Here is a 6908-nt window from a genome sequence, read left to right as displayed (position 1 = left end):
GGGGCTCGAATACGCAGTCACTTATTCCACCGTAGTAGCCAGGTTAATGTGCACCATCAAGCACTGCTTAAAAGCGAGCGGTGGGTCCAAAATATATCCGATATAAATTTCAAAGGTACCCACCGTTGCATTAGGGTTTCACACACACACACACACACACGGCAGGGTTTGAAAGCTCGGCGATGCTAATAAACATTTAAAATAATTTTTATAAACTGGTCAACACTGCTCAAAATGGCTGTATTTCCGTATTTGGCTGCCTGGTGCATCATGCACCCAACGCCGGAAATAATGCAGTGTTGATCAGTTTATAAAAATTATTAAAAATGTTTATTAGCAACGCCGAGCTTTCAAACCCCGCCGTGTGTGTGTGTGAAACCCTAATGCAACGGTGGGTACCTAAATGTATATCGGATATATTTTCGACCCACCGCTCGCTTTTAAGCAGTGCTTGATGGTGCATATTAACCTGGCTACTACGGTCGAATAAGTGCGTATTCGAGCCCCTGGCTTGCATCGCAGTCACGAAAGGGGCTAACAGAATCACAAAATATATACTTGAACTAGTAAATAAGGCTTGAGTGTTCTTAGTATTGCACATTCAGTTCACAGTGCAGTGTAAAGGATGTAAAGTGCACTATGCATTGTTGCAAATAATAGGAGAGGTGACAGTGAAGTCACAGCAGCAGTCAGTGTGTAGTGTTCACAGTTCAGTCTGTGTAGCATTCACAGTTCAGTCTGTGTAGTGTTCACAGTTCAGTCTGTAGTGTTCACAGTTCAGTCTGTAGTGTTCACAGTTCAGTCAGTGTGTCTAGCGTTCAGTCAGTGATGTGAGGTCGGAGCTGCAGTCGGGAATATTAAGATGGCATTCACAAGTTCAATCGGTCGGTGATGTGGGGGGACCTGCGAGTGTCTTATCTACTCTAAGTAGCAGAAGTGAATTAGCGTGAGAATACAGCAAAATTAGTTGACTCTTTCAACCAGGGTTATAGCATTGGTTATCCTGATTTGCCGATGACAACCAAAGACGGCTCTTATTTCCAGCAACTGGCCCATGGAAATGCATATAATGTCAGTAGGGGTGAGTTCCATTTGTTAAACTGGGACTGGGGATCCATTACAATCTGAGGACACGAACCATAAGGAGGCTTTTCCAGAAGCACAATGGCTTCTCTCTCCTCTGTGATGCTAAAGCCTCTAACAAAGACTGGCCTGTTCTCCCAACCATGTTGCCAGGGGGATCCCAATCCCCGAGATCCCAAAATCCCGTTTGCTTGAATGATACTATATCCATGTAATTTCGCTCGTGTCAATATAAAGAAATGTCTTTCCGAGGCAACGGCATGACCGGAATGGTCAAATGTTAGTTAAAAGGCCCGGGGCGGGAGATAACGGCTGCCCGGTGCATCTCGGTTGAGGCTCGCTTCTCGGCCCGTTCTCTCTGCAGCATGTTGGTGGGAGCAAGAACAGACTGTTGGAGGTGAACTGCATCCCCTCAACTCCCTTCACCATATATAAAAGCATTCCTCCCAACAAGGAAATGTAGTATAAGAATACTATTGTTATTATTTAGCAGTCGTATTTCCCCCCCCAAATGTATTCAAACTTTATGAGATTAAGTGCTGGTTACATTTACATTTAGTCGTTTAGCTAACGCTTTTATCCAAAGTGACTTGCACATTTTGAACAAGTCAGCAGGAAGGGTACAACTCTGGCAGCTAAGGGTCAGATGTTCGTCAAATAGTATTGAACTTGAGTGTTACACTCTTGAGTGCATAGTAGTATAGACATACTAACATGATAGGTAGTACAAGTATAGTAGAAGTCCTTTACTGATCCCGAGTAGTAAGGGACAGGCTAATAGTAAAAAGATGGTAAGAGGGTTGGTTTTTATTTATATTTTTTATATTTTTTTAGTCATCGGTGGAGAATTGGCTGGATTTCAGCTGTCCTGACTGTGGTGGCTAAGCATAGTAGTAAGACATTACTACAGTACACATACTTTACAGATAAAAAACATTTCTGCCTTTGGACCCGAACTTGAGTAGTGGTATTTCAAGTACTTCATTTACAGCACATTGTTACTAAGCTAGCACTCGGCTTCTTAAACTAAATAGAATAAATGTTAGCTTTCTAGCTAACGTTACTATTGTTTCATAACGTTGCTAACATTAGCTTGCTAGCTAATGGGTGGACTGTAATGCATATTCAGCGCTATTGGCTACTGTAAACACCAATAAATATCGGAATCTGAAAGGTTTTTATTGCCAAGTAGTTTGCACATACAAGGAATTTGTTTTGGTCATTTGGTGCAACATTAACACAGCCAATTAAGGTCGAATAAATATAAATAGGCTATCCACGACAAGTCCCTCCCTAGCTTCCTGTTTTTACAGGAAATGCATAAATATGTGTAGTCAAATAGCATTCTGCTAGCCGTTTCACAAGGACTTCACGAGAACTGAAGCTGATTCAGATAAACTACATGATGGTTATTAATTAATTAGAATAGTCTGGTATTGTCATGGGAGGTTGTGTCACTGTCAATGGAGCCACTACTTAGTGATTATGCACTATTATTATATAGTATTATTATTATTATATAGTCATAGCGATTGAGCTATGGGGTTAGAGGGTTAGAGATGTGCAGGGTTTTACAAGTGTCTGGAGCAAATAGCAACTGACTGCTGTGCAGTACGCCATATGTTCATTTTCAAGATCATAGTTTAAATTTAGTCCCAGCAGTTTGTCATTATGGCAACTGCCAAGCACTGTACTAATTGGTCTATTCTTTTGCACAACACCCGCCCCCGTCCACCAGATGAACTCATCCACTATGCTGTAAGAATGACCTACAGTGCTCCAGCATCTCAATGGTCGGTGAACAGTAATCCCCTCGTCCTCTTGGACCGTGACTCTCGTGATTCTCTTTCACCACACAATCGGTCCCTTCAAACGGCAAGTGAACCGTTAGGAACCTTAAGTGTGCGTGAAGTGAAGGATTCTTTTTTCGGGATGTACATTTTTAGGGAGGAACATATACCGGGGAATGTCTTGATGCCCGTCAAACACATTAAGATCTACTCCCCATGATTTCAGAATCCCAGAAGTGTTGTGGTGGTCTATGCTTGTCTTGGCACGACGTCCGGAGTGTCGCTCTGGGCAGCTGAGCTCAGAGGAGGTGATCCCTCCCAGGGGTTCTGGAGAAGTCGAACAGCGTAGGAGGATGCGCTTTCGCTTCTCTGAATGCTCTACTCTGCAGAGGTTGCACACTAAAGTACACAGAGCAATACCTTAACGGGTTCATCGGGAATGTGTGTCGTTTCCTTTGGGACAGTTACGTTCAGTACATGTGAGGAGTCATACTGTTTACACAGGAGGCATGTTGATTGTCCCATTCAAACTGTACAAAGACGAGCAGAGAATCACAGAAACGTTCCGGCCCATGGTGTTGTTGCCAACTTTGGACCTGTACTAGATAAGACTTCAGGCGCTATGGCCCCATTGTGTTTCCCAGCTAATACCTCTCAGCTGGAACCTGTAAGAGGCATCTGTTTGCAAAATAATTCTGACGGAAATAAAAAAAAATATATATATATATATTATTTCAGTGTCATCAAACCTCTATAACTCTATATGACAGGTAGCCTTCGGGAGAGGTGTTAGTTGGACAATGCCTAGGCTACCCGTCACTGTAGCCTAGCCTGGAAGTGTCTCTCAGTGTCTCTCTCAGTGTGTCTCTCAGTGTCTCTCTCAGTGTCTCTCTCAGAGTGTCTCTCTGTCTCTCCCTGTGTCTCTCAGTGTCTCTCTGTGTCTCTCAGTGTCTCTCTCAGTGTCTCTCTCAGTGTCTCTCAGTGTCTCTCAGTGTCTCTCTCAGTGTCTCTCTCAGTGTCTCTCTCAGTGTCTCTCAGTGTCTCTCAGTGTCTCTCTCAGTGTCTCTCTGTGTCTCTCAGTGTCTCTCTGTGTCTCTCTCAGTGTCTCTCTCAGTGTCTCTCTCAGTGTCTCTCTCAGTGTCTCTCTGTCTCTCCCTGTTTCTCTCAGTGTCTCTCTGTGTCTCTCTCTGTGTCTCTCTCAGTGTCTCTCAGTGTCTCTCTCAGTGTCTCTCTCAGTGTCTCTCAGTGTCTCTCTCAGTGTCTCTCTCAGTGTCTCTCTGTGTCTCTCTGTGTCTCTCTGTGTCTCTATCTGTGTCTCTCAGTCTCTCTCAGTGTCTCTCTCTGTGTCTCTCTCAGTGTGTCTCTCTGTGTCTCTCTCAGTGTCTCTCTCAGTGTGTCTCTCAGTGTCTCTCTCAGTGTCTCTCTCTGTGTCTCTCTCAGTGTGTCTCTCTGTGTCTCTCTCAGTGTCTCTCTCTGTGTCTCTCTGTGTCTCTCTGTGTCTCTATCAGTGTCTCTCTGTCTCTCTCAGTGTCTCTCTCTGTGTCTCTCTGTGTCTCTATGTGTCTCTATCAGTGTCTCTCTGTCTCTCTCTGTGTCTCTCTGTGTCTCTATCAGTGTCTCTCTGTGTCTCTCTGTGTCTCTATCTGTGTCTCTATCTGTGTGTCTCTGTGTCTCTCTGTGTCTCTCTGTGTCTCTCAGTGTCTCTCAGTGTCTCTCAGTGTCTCTCAGTGTCTCTCTGTGTCTCTCTGTGTCTCTCTGTGTCTCTCAGTGTCTCTCTGTGTCTCTCTCTGTGTCTCTCAGTGTCTCTCAGTGTCTATCTGTGTCTCTCTGTGTCTCTCAGTGTCTCTCTGTGTGTCTCTCTCTGTGTCTCTCTCTGTGTCTCTCTCAGTGTCTCTCTGTGTGTCTCTCTCTGTGTCTCTCTCAGTGTCTCTCTGTGTGTCTCTCTCTGTGTCTCTCTCTGTCTCTCTCTGTGTCTCTCTCTGTCTCTCTCAGTGTCTATCTGTGTCTCTCTCTGTGTCTCTCAGTGTCTCTCTCTGTGTCTCTCTGTGTCTCTCTGTGTCTCTCTGTGTCTCTCTCAGTGTCTATCTGTGTCTCTCTGTGTCTCTCAGTGTCTCTCTGTGTGTCTCTCTCTGTGTCTCTCTCTGTGTCTCTCAGTGTCTCTCTCTGTGTCTCTCTGTGTCTCTCTGTGTCTCTCTGTGTCTCTCTCAGTGTCTATCTGTGTCTCTCTGTGTCTCTCAGTGTCTCTCTGTGTGTCTCTCTCTGTGTCTCTCTCTGTGTCTCTCAGTGTCTCTCTCTGTGTCTCTCTGTGTCTCTCTCTGTGTCTCTCTGTGTCTCTCTGTGTCTCTCAGTGTATCTCTCTGTGTCTCTCTGTGTCTCTCTCTGTGTCTCTCTGTGTCTCTCTGTGTCTCTCTCAGTGTATATCTGTGTCTCTCAGTGTCTCTCTGTGTCTCTCTCTCTGTGTCTCTCTCTGTGTCTCTCTCTGTCTCTCTCAGTGTCTCTCTGTGTGTCTCTCTCTGTGTCTCTCTCTGTGTCTCTCTCAGTGTCTCTCTGTGTCTCTCTCTGTGTCTCTCTGTGTCTCTCTCAGTGTCTCTCTCAGTGTCTCTCTCAGTGTCTCTCTGTGTGTCTCTCTCTGTGTCTCTCAGTGTCTCTCTCAGTGTCTCTCTGTGTCTCTCAGTGTCTCTCTCTGTGTCTCTCTCTGTCTCTCTCAGTGTCTCTCTCAGTGTCTCTCTCTGTGTCTCTCAGTGTCTCTCTCAGTGTCTGTCTCAGGGATCAGGGGCGTTGGTCCTACGGAATCGGTGTCTATGCTGAGGGGTATGATTTCTGCACGCCTTAGATTAGAGTTCATGTATTTCTCACTGAGACATATTGTTGATGCGTTCGTGAATGCTTGGGGACTGGGGAATGCAATGTGTACTGTGGGGGAGGAGGTGCTGAACATATGAATGTCAAGTGGTTTTTATGTGCTGAAGGAAGTTTTTGGGGTTTGTTGGAGTGTTTGTGGGTGTGTGTGTGTGTGTGTGTGCGTGCGTGTGTGTGTGCGTGTAGGTGTGTGTGTGTGCGGGTGAGTGTGTGGGTGTGTGTGTTGTTTTTATGAAGATGCCGTGAGATTTTTGTGTCTCTACTGACTGTTTTTAGTTGACATGTTTTAATAAAGAACATCAAAAGTCAAAGTGTCTCAGTGTCTCTTTCTGTGTCTCTCTCAGTGTCTCTCTGTGTCTCTCTCTGTGTCTCTCTGTGTCTCTCTCTGTGTCTCTCTGTGTCTCTCTCTGTGTCTCTCTCTGTGTCTCTCTGTGTCTCTCTCTCAGTGTCTCTCTGTGTCTCTGTGTCTCTCTCTGTGTCTCTCAGTGTCTCTCTGTGTCTCTCTCTGTGTCTCTCTCTGTGTCTCTCTGTGTCTCTGTGTCTCTCTCTGTGTCTCTCTCTGTGTCTCTCAGTGTCTCTCTCAGTGTGTCTCTCAGTGTCTCTCTGTGTCTCTCAGTGTCTCTCTCTGTGTCTCTCAGTGTCTCTCTCTGTGTCTCTCAGTGTCTCTCTCAGTGTGTCTCTCAGTGTCTCTCTGTGTCTTTCAGTGTCTCTCTCTGTGTCTCTCAGTGTCTCTCTGTGTCTCTCAGTGTCTCTCTCAGTGTCTCTCTCTGTGTCTCTCTCTGTGTCTCTCTGTGTCTCTCTCTGTGTCTCTCTGTGTCTCTCAGTGTCTCTCTCTCTGTGTCTCTCAGTGTCTCTCTCAGTGTCTCTCTCGGTGTCTCTCTGTGTCTCTCAGTGTCTCTCTCTGTGTCTCTCTGTGTCTCTCAGTGTCTCTCTCTGTGTCTCTCTCAGTGTCTCTCTCTGTGTCTCTCTCTGTGTCTCTCAGTGTCTCTCTCTGTGTCTCTCTCAGTGTCTCTCTCTGTGTCTCTCTCTGTGTCTCTCAGTGTCTCTCTCAGTGTCTCTCTCTGTGTCTCTCTGTGTCTCTCTGTGTCTCTCTCGGTGTCTCTCTGTGTCTCTCAGTGTCTCAATTCAATTCAATTCAATTCAAAAAGCTTTATTGGCATGAAATTTCACAAATGT

Source organism: Notolepis coatsorum (assembly GCF_963971535.1).
Source record: "Notolepis coatsorum genome assembly, chromosome: 2".
In the NCBI taxonomy this organism is placed as follows: domain Eukaryota; kingdom Metazoa; phylum Chordata; class Actinopteri; order Aulopiformes; family Paralepididae; genus Notolepis; species Notolepis coatsorum.
This window is presented reverse-complemented; position numbering follows the sequence as displayed.